Source organism: Chenopodium quinoa, unplaced genomic scaffold (genome assembly GCF_001683475.1).
Source record: "Chenopodium quinoa cultivar QQ74 unplaced genomic scaffold, ASM168347v1, whole genome shotgun sequence".
Lineage (NCBI taxonomy): Eukaryota > Viridiplantae > Streptophyta > Magnoliopsida > Caryophyllales > Amaranthaceae > Chenopodium > Chenopodium quinoa.
The window spans coordinates 3,381,829-3,389,808 of record NW_018745281.1 but is presented as its reverse complement, the minus strand read 5'-3'; positions in this window follow the sequence as shown (position 1 = coordinate 3,389,808).

Here is a 7,980-nt window from a genome sequence, read left to right as displayed (position 1 = left end):
TTTCTTTTTAAAGGTTAGAGGTTGACTCTGATTGCCTCCATCTTGTTATGGACCGACCATCAACAAATTTAAAGTAATTGCTAACTAAATATTTGTTACTTGAAGCGTCTTTCGCCATGTACTTGCTTTCCAAAGACTCCCAAAGCTCCTTGGTCGATTCTACATTTTGGTAGATATCAAAAAGATCATCCTTCATCCTATTCAAAATGTGACAACGACGTATGAAATCGTCGTTGTCCTACTTCGATCTCTCCCGAACGGATTCCAAGGTTTCATTCTCATGTTCATCCGGCCTTGGAGTACTTATGACATAGGCAACATTCAAAGATGTAAGAAGAAAATACATCTTCTTCCATCTCCGAAACTCCACACCGTCAAACTTTTTCAATTTAACAAAATTTGTGGTCAATTCTTTCACACTAGACATGCTTGCTAAAGATGTTTAAACCTCTTTAGATTGTTAGGTTTTTACAGCAATTCAAATAACTAAGAATTACTTAAAAATTTTGTGGGAACAAAACCTAAATTGTGTATAATAACAATCAATTATACAACTAACCAAATACTAGTCAAAGTATTACAAACCAAACACCAAATAAATCAAGTATTTTCTGAAAATTACAAACAAGAACACTAATGTAAAAGATTCTAACTTGCCTCAACTCCAATCCTTGAGGATGATGAACATGAACATGAGAAAACGATGACCACTTGAGTCTCAAACCTTGATACACTGTCAAAGGCGTGTAAACACTTTCCTAGAGAGGTTTATTTCCCCCACACGGTGCTTGGGTTATACCGGAAATCCTCTTTGAGATACAATTGACAGTAAACTTCGTTCTTAGCACTAGAATCGAAGTATGATGAAGAATTCACAATGAACGCTAAATTTCAAGAGATTTCTTACAATAATTTGCAAGAAGATTGAGAGAAAAATGTGGAGACTTTCTTCTTTGGAGAGGAAGAGAGAAATATTCTGTATATTATGAACTTCACGAAATTCTCTTTTATAAGAGAAATAACCGTCGGCAAATAACCGCAGAACTGGGAAGCAGCGAAGGCGCGACTCAAATAGGCGCGGGCGCGCCTGGTGGAGCAGGCGCTCCTCCCAGAATACCTGCGAAATAAAACTTGAAGACAGTGAGGGGCGCGGTTTTAGCGTGGGCGCACCACCTCCACCGCAGGCGCGCCCCCAACTTTCATCCAACATGCTGATTTCCAGAGAGGTGCGCGGTTTAGGAGCGCTCTCATCGTGGCCGCGCCTACCTTGTGCGAGCGCGCTTAACATGGGCGCGGGCGCGCACCATACAACACTCTAAATCATCTACACTTATGAACAATCTGGAGGTGACACGTGTCACACACTGATTGGTCCACGTGGCATAGGGTATTTTTACCCTAAACAATAGTCATTCTACGTGACATACTAGTTCAACTCATTTCCCAATAGGCCTTGGAGACCATCAATCACATATAATCAATCATCCCATTCCCAAGATTTTAATTAAAAAAAAAAAAAAAAAAAAAAAACTTATACGATACCAATTAATCAAATTTTCGAAAATATATATAGTAGTACACAAATATAGAAAACTAGATATAATTTGATTCCATAATATCATACAGTAACACACTTATCACATATAATTACACAAGCACATAGTTGGCACACAATATTTCAAAACAATTTCCTAACGGGATTCTAAAGATGATGGACATTGAAAATTACCTTGAGTTGCGCGTAAATCTCAAGGTAAGTAACCCCCGTAACGTTCACCTAGTGCCTCCGTCTTCAAATAAACAGATAATTAAATTAGTCCTACTCGTCACGAAGCTATATAATACTTGAGAAATTGTTGAAAAAGATCAAGGATGGGGATAACAAATTGTTGATTACTTGAGAAATAATTGAAAAGGGTGGGTTTTCTTTTGTACGGTAAGCAACTTTGGTATTTAGGAGGTGTATATATAATGTAGGGGATTTAGGGATTTATTTATTTGGAAAGTTCAAAAGATAGAACTCAAATTAGATTGAGTTTGGTAGTACTAGCTCATCTCCATCCGATAAAAGTAATCTCCCTCTTTTTTCTCTCTCTCTCTTTTTTTTTTCAAAACAGTTTTTTTTTTTTTTGAAAATTATTCTTAGTCAGATTTTTTTTTTATATATATTTCAATCTGAAACAACCAATTGATAAAATCAGTTTTTTTTTTTTAATTATATTTTTTTAATCAGAAATATTAATTTGAAATTAATTACCATTTTTTTTATACTAGAAAAATCATTCACTAAAATATACTCAAAATTTTCGGGGTATTACACCTTTAAATCAAGGTCATGAGCAGCCACAGGCATGGGTGTATGAAATTTGCCTTCTTTGTACACCCAAGTGTCTTCCCACACTTCAATACTTAACCCATTTCCCAATTTCCAGCCCAAACCTTCAAGCAGCAGGGATTTACCCCCCCCAAATACTACGCCATGTGAAGCTAGGATCGAACCTCCGTCTTGCATCAAGGAAGCTCCCATTTTTGTAATATTTCGCCTTTAACACTCGAGCAAGGAGGGAGGTCGAATAATTGTGTAATCTCCAACCTTACTTTGCAAGAAAAGCTTGATTGAAACATTTAAGGTCCCGAAACCCCATTCTGCCCATGCTAACATTTCAGTTTGCAAAGAGCTTCCCAACTGTGCCAATGTAAAGAGCGATGATCTTCCTTACTTCCCCACCAAAACCAGCTAACATAGCATGTATCTCATCAATTAAGCCTTCAAGGATGTGGAAAATGGTCATTATATAAGTGGGAATCGCTTGAGCTACAACCTTGATTAGGATCTCCTTCCCGGGCCGTGAAAGAAGTTTCTCTTTCCAACCTTGCACCTTCTTCCAAATTCTCTCTTTGATCAAAGGAAAAACAGATTTTTATTGTGGGTAGGCCAAGATACTTCGCATGTCTGTCAACCTCTGTTACCCCCAACGTCTCTACAATTTCCTTCCTTCTCTCTATAACTCACACATTTGATGAAAGCTACATCCGTCTTACTAAGATTCCCTTTTTGACCGGAAGCTCTCTCATATTTACTGATTATATCAGCAACCATAGAACATTCCTACAGATTAGCTTTAGCAAATAAAATACTGTCATCGGTAAAAAATAAATGTGAGATACTAGGTGCAAAGGTGGGCAACGTGCCGGGCCGGGCCTGACGGGCCGGGCCTGGCGGGCCATAGTCTATGGCGTGTCGGGCCGTGTCGTGCCACCATGCCTGAAGATGCGTGCCGTGCCACCCTAAATCGCAGGCCAGCCCACAGCATGGCACGGCCCACGTGCCGAGCGGGCTCTTCAGATATATATATATTTCTTCCCCGTCCCTTGTCCATTTTTAGGAATATTACTGGCTCTTCAGAGTCACTTTATTGCTAATATGCAATTCCCAGTGTTTTCGTAGTTTTGGTATTGTTTTGTAGGAAATTGCAGATTTGCAGCTTTTTCCCGGACTTTTGATAGACCACTACGAGCGTTGGAGAGTATGACCGTATTTCAAAGCCCGAGGTCGGTTGGATTCATCAAATCGGCAATCAAGGGCTTGGCGTTGGAATTTGGGCCAAAGAGATTCGGCCCAAGAGGTCTTGAGCTCGCCCGGCTGGGCGATGCTTCGCCCGAAGACGCGCCCGACCGGGCGCGGATATTGTATTAGAGACAAAAAGGCGCGCCCGGCCGGGTGATGCTCCGCCCGAGCGCGTGTTTCTGCAGTATTTAATTAGTTTTTGTTTTAGTTTTTAATAAAAACTTTTACTTTTGGATTTTTTGTAAGCACGATTAGGGGCGATTAGAGAGTTTTACTTTTAGCGATTTTTATTGATTCTTTTGATTCATCAACTTTGGTAACAAATTCTTCTCTTTCAATTTTAGTTATTATATTCTTGATCAATTATGTCTTGTTTGATTTATTTCGTTAGTGTTGATTTAATTATGTGTGAGTAGTTTAATTTTAGGGTTTATAGGGATCCATGAATAATATGAAGGGGTAATTTATCATTGTTAATTATTAATGTTCTTGATTAATTTCCTATTGATTGTTTTACTGCTATGCAATTAGATTAGGCCTGGTTTAATTGTATGAGTTATGCAATATTGATTCGAGATTCGAGAGATGAGAATTGATGTTTTGGCTTAGTTTCAATTGGCGGATTAATTTATAAATGGTTAGGTCAAGATTCGAGAGATGCGATTTAATACCGGTAGTTCAATTCTGTGATTGTAATACGTAGCGAAAGCCCTTTATGATCTGATTAATTTATGCATTGATAATTGATTGTTATGTTTTACCCTGAAATATTATTTAATGGTGAACCTATACCCTAGTCCTTTTATCATTGTTCCTTCTCCTATTTAATTTGTTTAGATTAGATTTAGTTCAACATTCTTTTAAACAACTTGGTTACTTGATAATTTAGATTATATTAATTAAGTAGGAATAGAAAGACCCGTCTCTCTGTGAATTCGACCCTACTTCCCTATCTATATTAGTTAGTGGTTTTAGGAATTACTTTTGATTAGGTGATACGATTATAGCTTGTCAGTGCCGTGCCACCCTAAATCGCAGGCCAGCCCACGGCATGGCACGGCCCACGTGCCGAGCGGGCTCTTGCCGAGCTAGCCTGTCGTGGGCCTGCGTACCGCCACCGCTTTGCTGCCTTGCTTTGCTTCTTTGTTTTTTTTTTTTTTTTTTAATGTTTGTACTTTATACTATTATTTTTCTAAAATAAATTAAGTTTATTATTTATGTTTTATCATTTATTATAGTTGATATTTATATTTATATTTAGTTTATACTATTACTTTATTGTTTAATGTTTATAATTTATTATATTTATTTTTGTATTATTAATTGTTAATCATTATAATTTTTTTTTGTTATATTAATTTACAAATTATAACTTAACGGGAAAAAAGGCAAATTGGACTTTGGATGTGAATAATGCATACTTCATATTATTATTACTCGAAAAAATTGTACAATGATAATAATAATGATAAAAATCGTACAAGGATATTAAACAAAAATTGGATAATGATAAAAATCGTACAAGGATATTAAACAAAAATTGGATAATGATAAAAATCGTACAATATACAAAAATTGTCTATTCGATCTTCATCTATTCTCTTCGTCTTCGCCTTCAAGGTCATCGGCTAGTTGAATAGATAGGGAACTACCCGAACCCGAACGGTCGGAAGCGGAGGTTCCTTCATCGTTGTCGTTGTCATCGTAAGTACGGTCTTGTGAGCGATTTTCAGCATCCAACCAACCTTTGAAACACACGCACATTTCAAGTGTTTCGGGTTTTAGACTTGTTCTTCTATCGTCTAAAACCCTCCCATATACGCTCAAAGCTCGTTCGGAGGCAACGGAGGAGACTTGGATACCAAGAATGTCTTGTGCCATTGCCGCCAAAGTTGGATGCTTCGAGCTTTGTTGTTTCCACCATGCAAGGAGGTCGAGGTTGTTTATCTCATCGTCGTCCATGCCCTTGGTGAAGTCGTAACTCAGGTACATTTGCTACTCCGAGACATCGCTTTGCGTTCTCCTTATTGATGAATCACCTGAAAACCTTGAAATCAAGTTAGTAGCTTGTGAAGATAAATGCTTGGCCTGTTTACTTATGTTTTGGATGGTTGGGAAGGGCCAGAGCAAGGAACGGTGCCATATTTGGTTTCATAAACTCTATATAAAGCAAAAAATTGATCCTTCATATTACTCTTATAGGTTTCTACATTATAGTCAATAAGCATGCATTGAAAATAAATGTCAACTAACATAAATGTATTTTTCATACTTTTGCTTAGGATCTAATATGGAAGCAAAAATATAAATTAAAGGAATTTCAGTATAATATTTATGCCACTTTGTTTCCGTTGCAGGAAGATATTGATCATAATCACTTTGGTTGCGATGATCATCGAAAAGCTGAGCGAGTAAACATGCATTTGAAAGAAAGTTTTGAGCACAAGGATTATAAACAGAAGAAAAACAAAATGTCATGTTATATAATAATTGTAAAAATTGCATATATCTTTCACATTTATACCAATCATCCTCATATAAAGCATTGTTTGGAAATTTTCCGTTGTAAAAAACAGGATTCTTATATTCAATTGCCTTGGTTAACATGTCATAGGTGGAATTCCACCTAGTTGGACAATCGATTTTGATTTTTATTGCTCTTATCTTTTGTTGTCTTAGAAAACTTTTCCATTCTTGGTATCTCATGTTTGAGCTATTAATAAACATAATAGCTTCTCTAATTTTGTTATAGTATGGACCAATTGCTCTAATTTCCATCTTGTACACATAAGTTAAGAACATGGCAAACACATCTAGTATGAAGTGCATCACCATCTAATATTACATCGGTTAAAGTTTCACATAATTAGCAGTGTATGTCATTGAGGTTGCATTGTCAAATGTCAAAGACATGATTTTTTTTCTAATGTTGTATTCATTTATAGCTTCCATTAAATGGGAGCAAGGTTAATACCGGTGTGGGGGTATTTTAGCATTTTGAAATGGATTATTCGTTTTTGTAACAACCATTGATCATCTATCCAATGCCAAGTCACACATAAATAGTGATATTTATAACCACTATCCCAAGAATCGGCAGTCAAAGACACTCTACAATTAAGTTTACTCAATTCGTCTTGTAACCGCATTTTGTACTCAAGGGAGTTTTTCATGGCGGCGGAACGAACGGTTTTCCTAGAGATTCTTTTATGTCGGGGTTGTAATCCTTTATTAATGTAAGTGTTAAATGGGTCACTTTCGAAGAAAAGAAAAGGTTGTTCGGCGTGTAATATCATTTTCCCTTCCCTATCCCTCTCATAGTTGTAGGTAAAGCCGTGTGGATGGAATTGGGAAATTTTTGGCTAGGTTGGATCACTAGCTGGTTGTGCACATGTTCTAAAGTGTCTACTTAAGTGTCCCGTCCCGGATTTGGATTTTGCCGAGTATATTTTACCACATGTTTTACATTTTGCTCTTGTTTGGGCTTTATTTAGCACAAAATAATTCCATACATTACTTTTGCGGCTTTTAATATTTACCATGTCACTTTCGGTTAACCATTGCTCTTGTGTGTTTGGGAATTGAGTGTTTGTAGATTCGGGGGTTTGTTGGTTAGTAGTACAACCGGAGGCATTTGGGGTATCTTGTTCGTTACCTTGGCTAGTATAAAAATTTTGTGGGTCAAAGAAATTAGGTGGGAATTGACTGAATTGTGGAAATTGGTTTTGTGGTGGAAATTAGTTTTGTGGTGGGAATTGGTTTTGTGGAAATTGGGTTTGTAGAAATCCGGGCATATTCATGTTTTAGGGTTGAAAATCGGAAGTACCACCATGCCTATATTGCTCAAAACCTAGGGGGGCGGTTCCGGAGTCATTAGTCAGACTCGAAATTGCGGGGGTCATTGGATTAGGTGATTCACTAGAACTATTACCACAGACAAATTAGGCTTTCCTAGAGGATGATGGGTTGTTCGTGTTTGGTGATGCTATAATTAACAAATTAAATTTTTTAATAATAACTAATTAACAATAATAATAATAATAATTAATAACAACAATAATAATAATTAATAACAACAATTATAACAATAATAATAACAATAATAATAATTAATAACAATAATTATAACAATAATAATAACAACAATAATAAATTAAAGATTAATTTAGATCTTACAACCGTGCTTCAACGCTTTCCACTAATTACGATTACGAATTTTTAATTTTTTCGATATTAAGAGATAATAATTAGAGAATTTAAGAGATTAAGAGAATTATTAGAGAATATAAGAGATTAAGAGAAGAGATTGTGAATTTGTGATTAGGAATGAAGAAGATGGAGCTATTTATAGAATTTTAGGGGAGGTAGCCGTTGGAAACTAAGGAGGAAGAAGAACGTTGAGCAATGGTCTC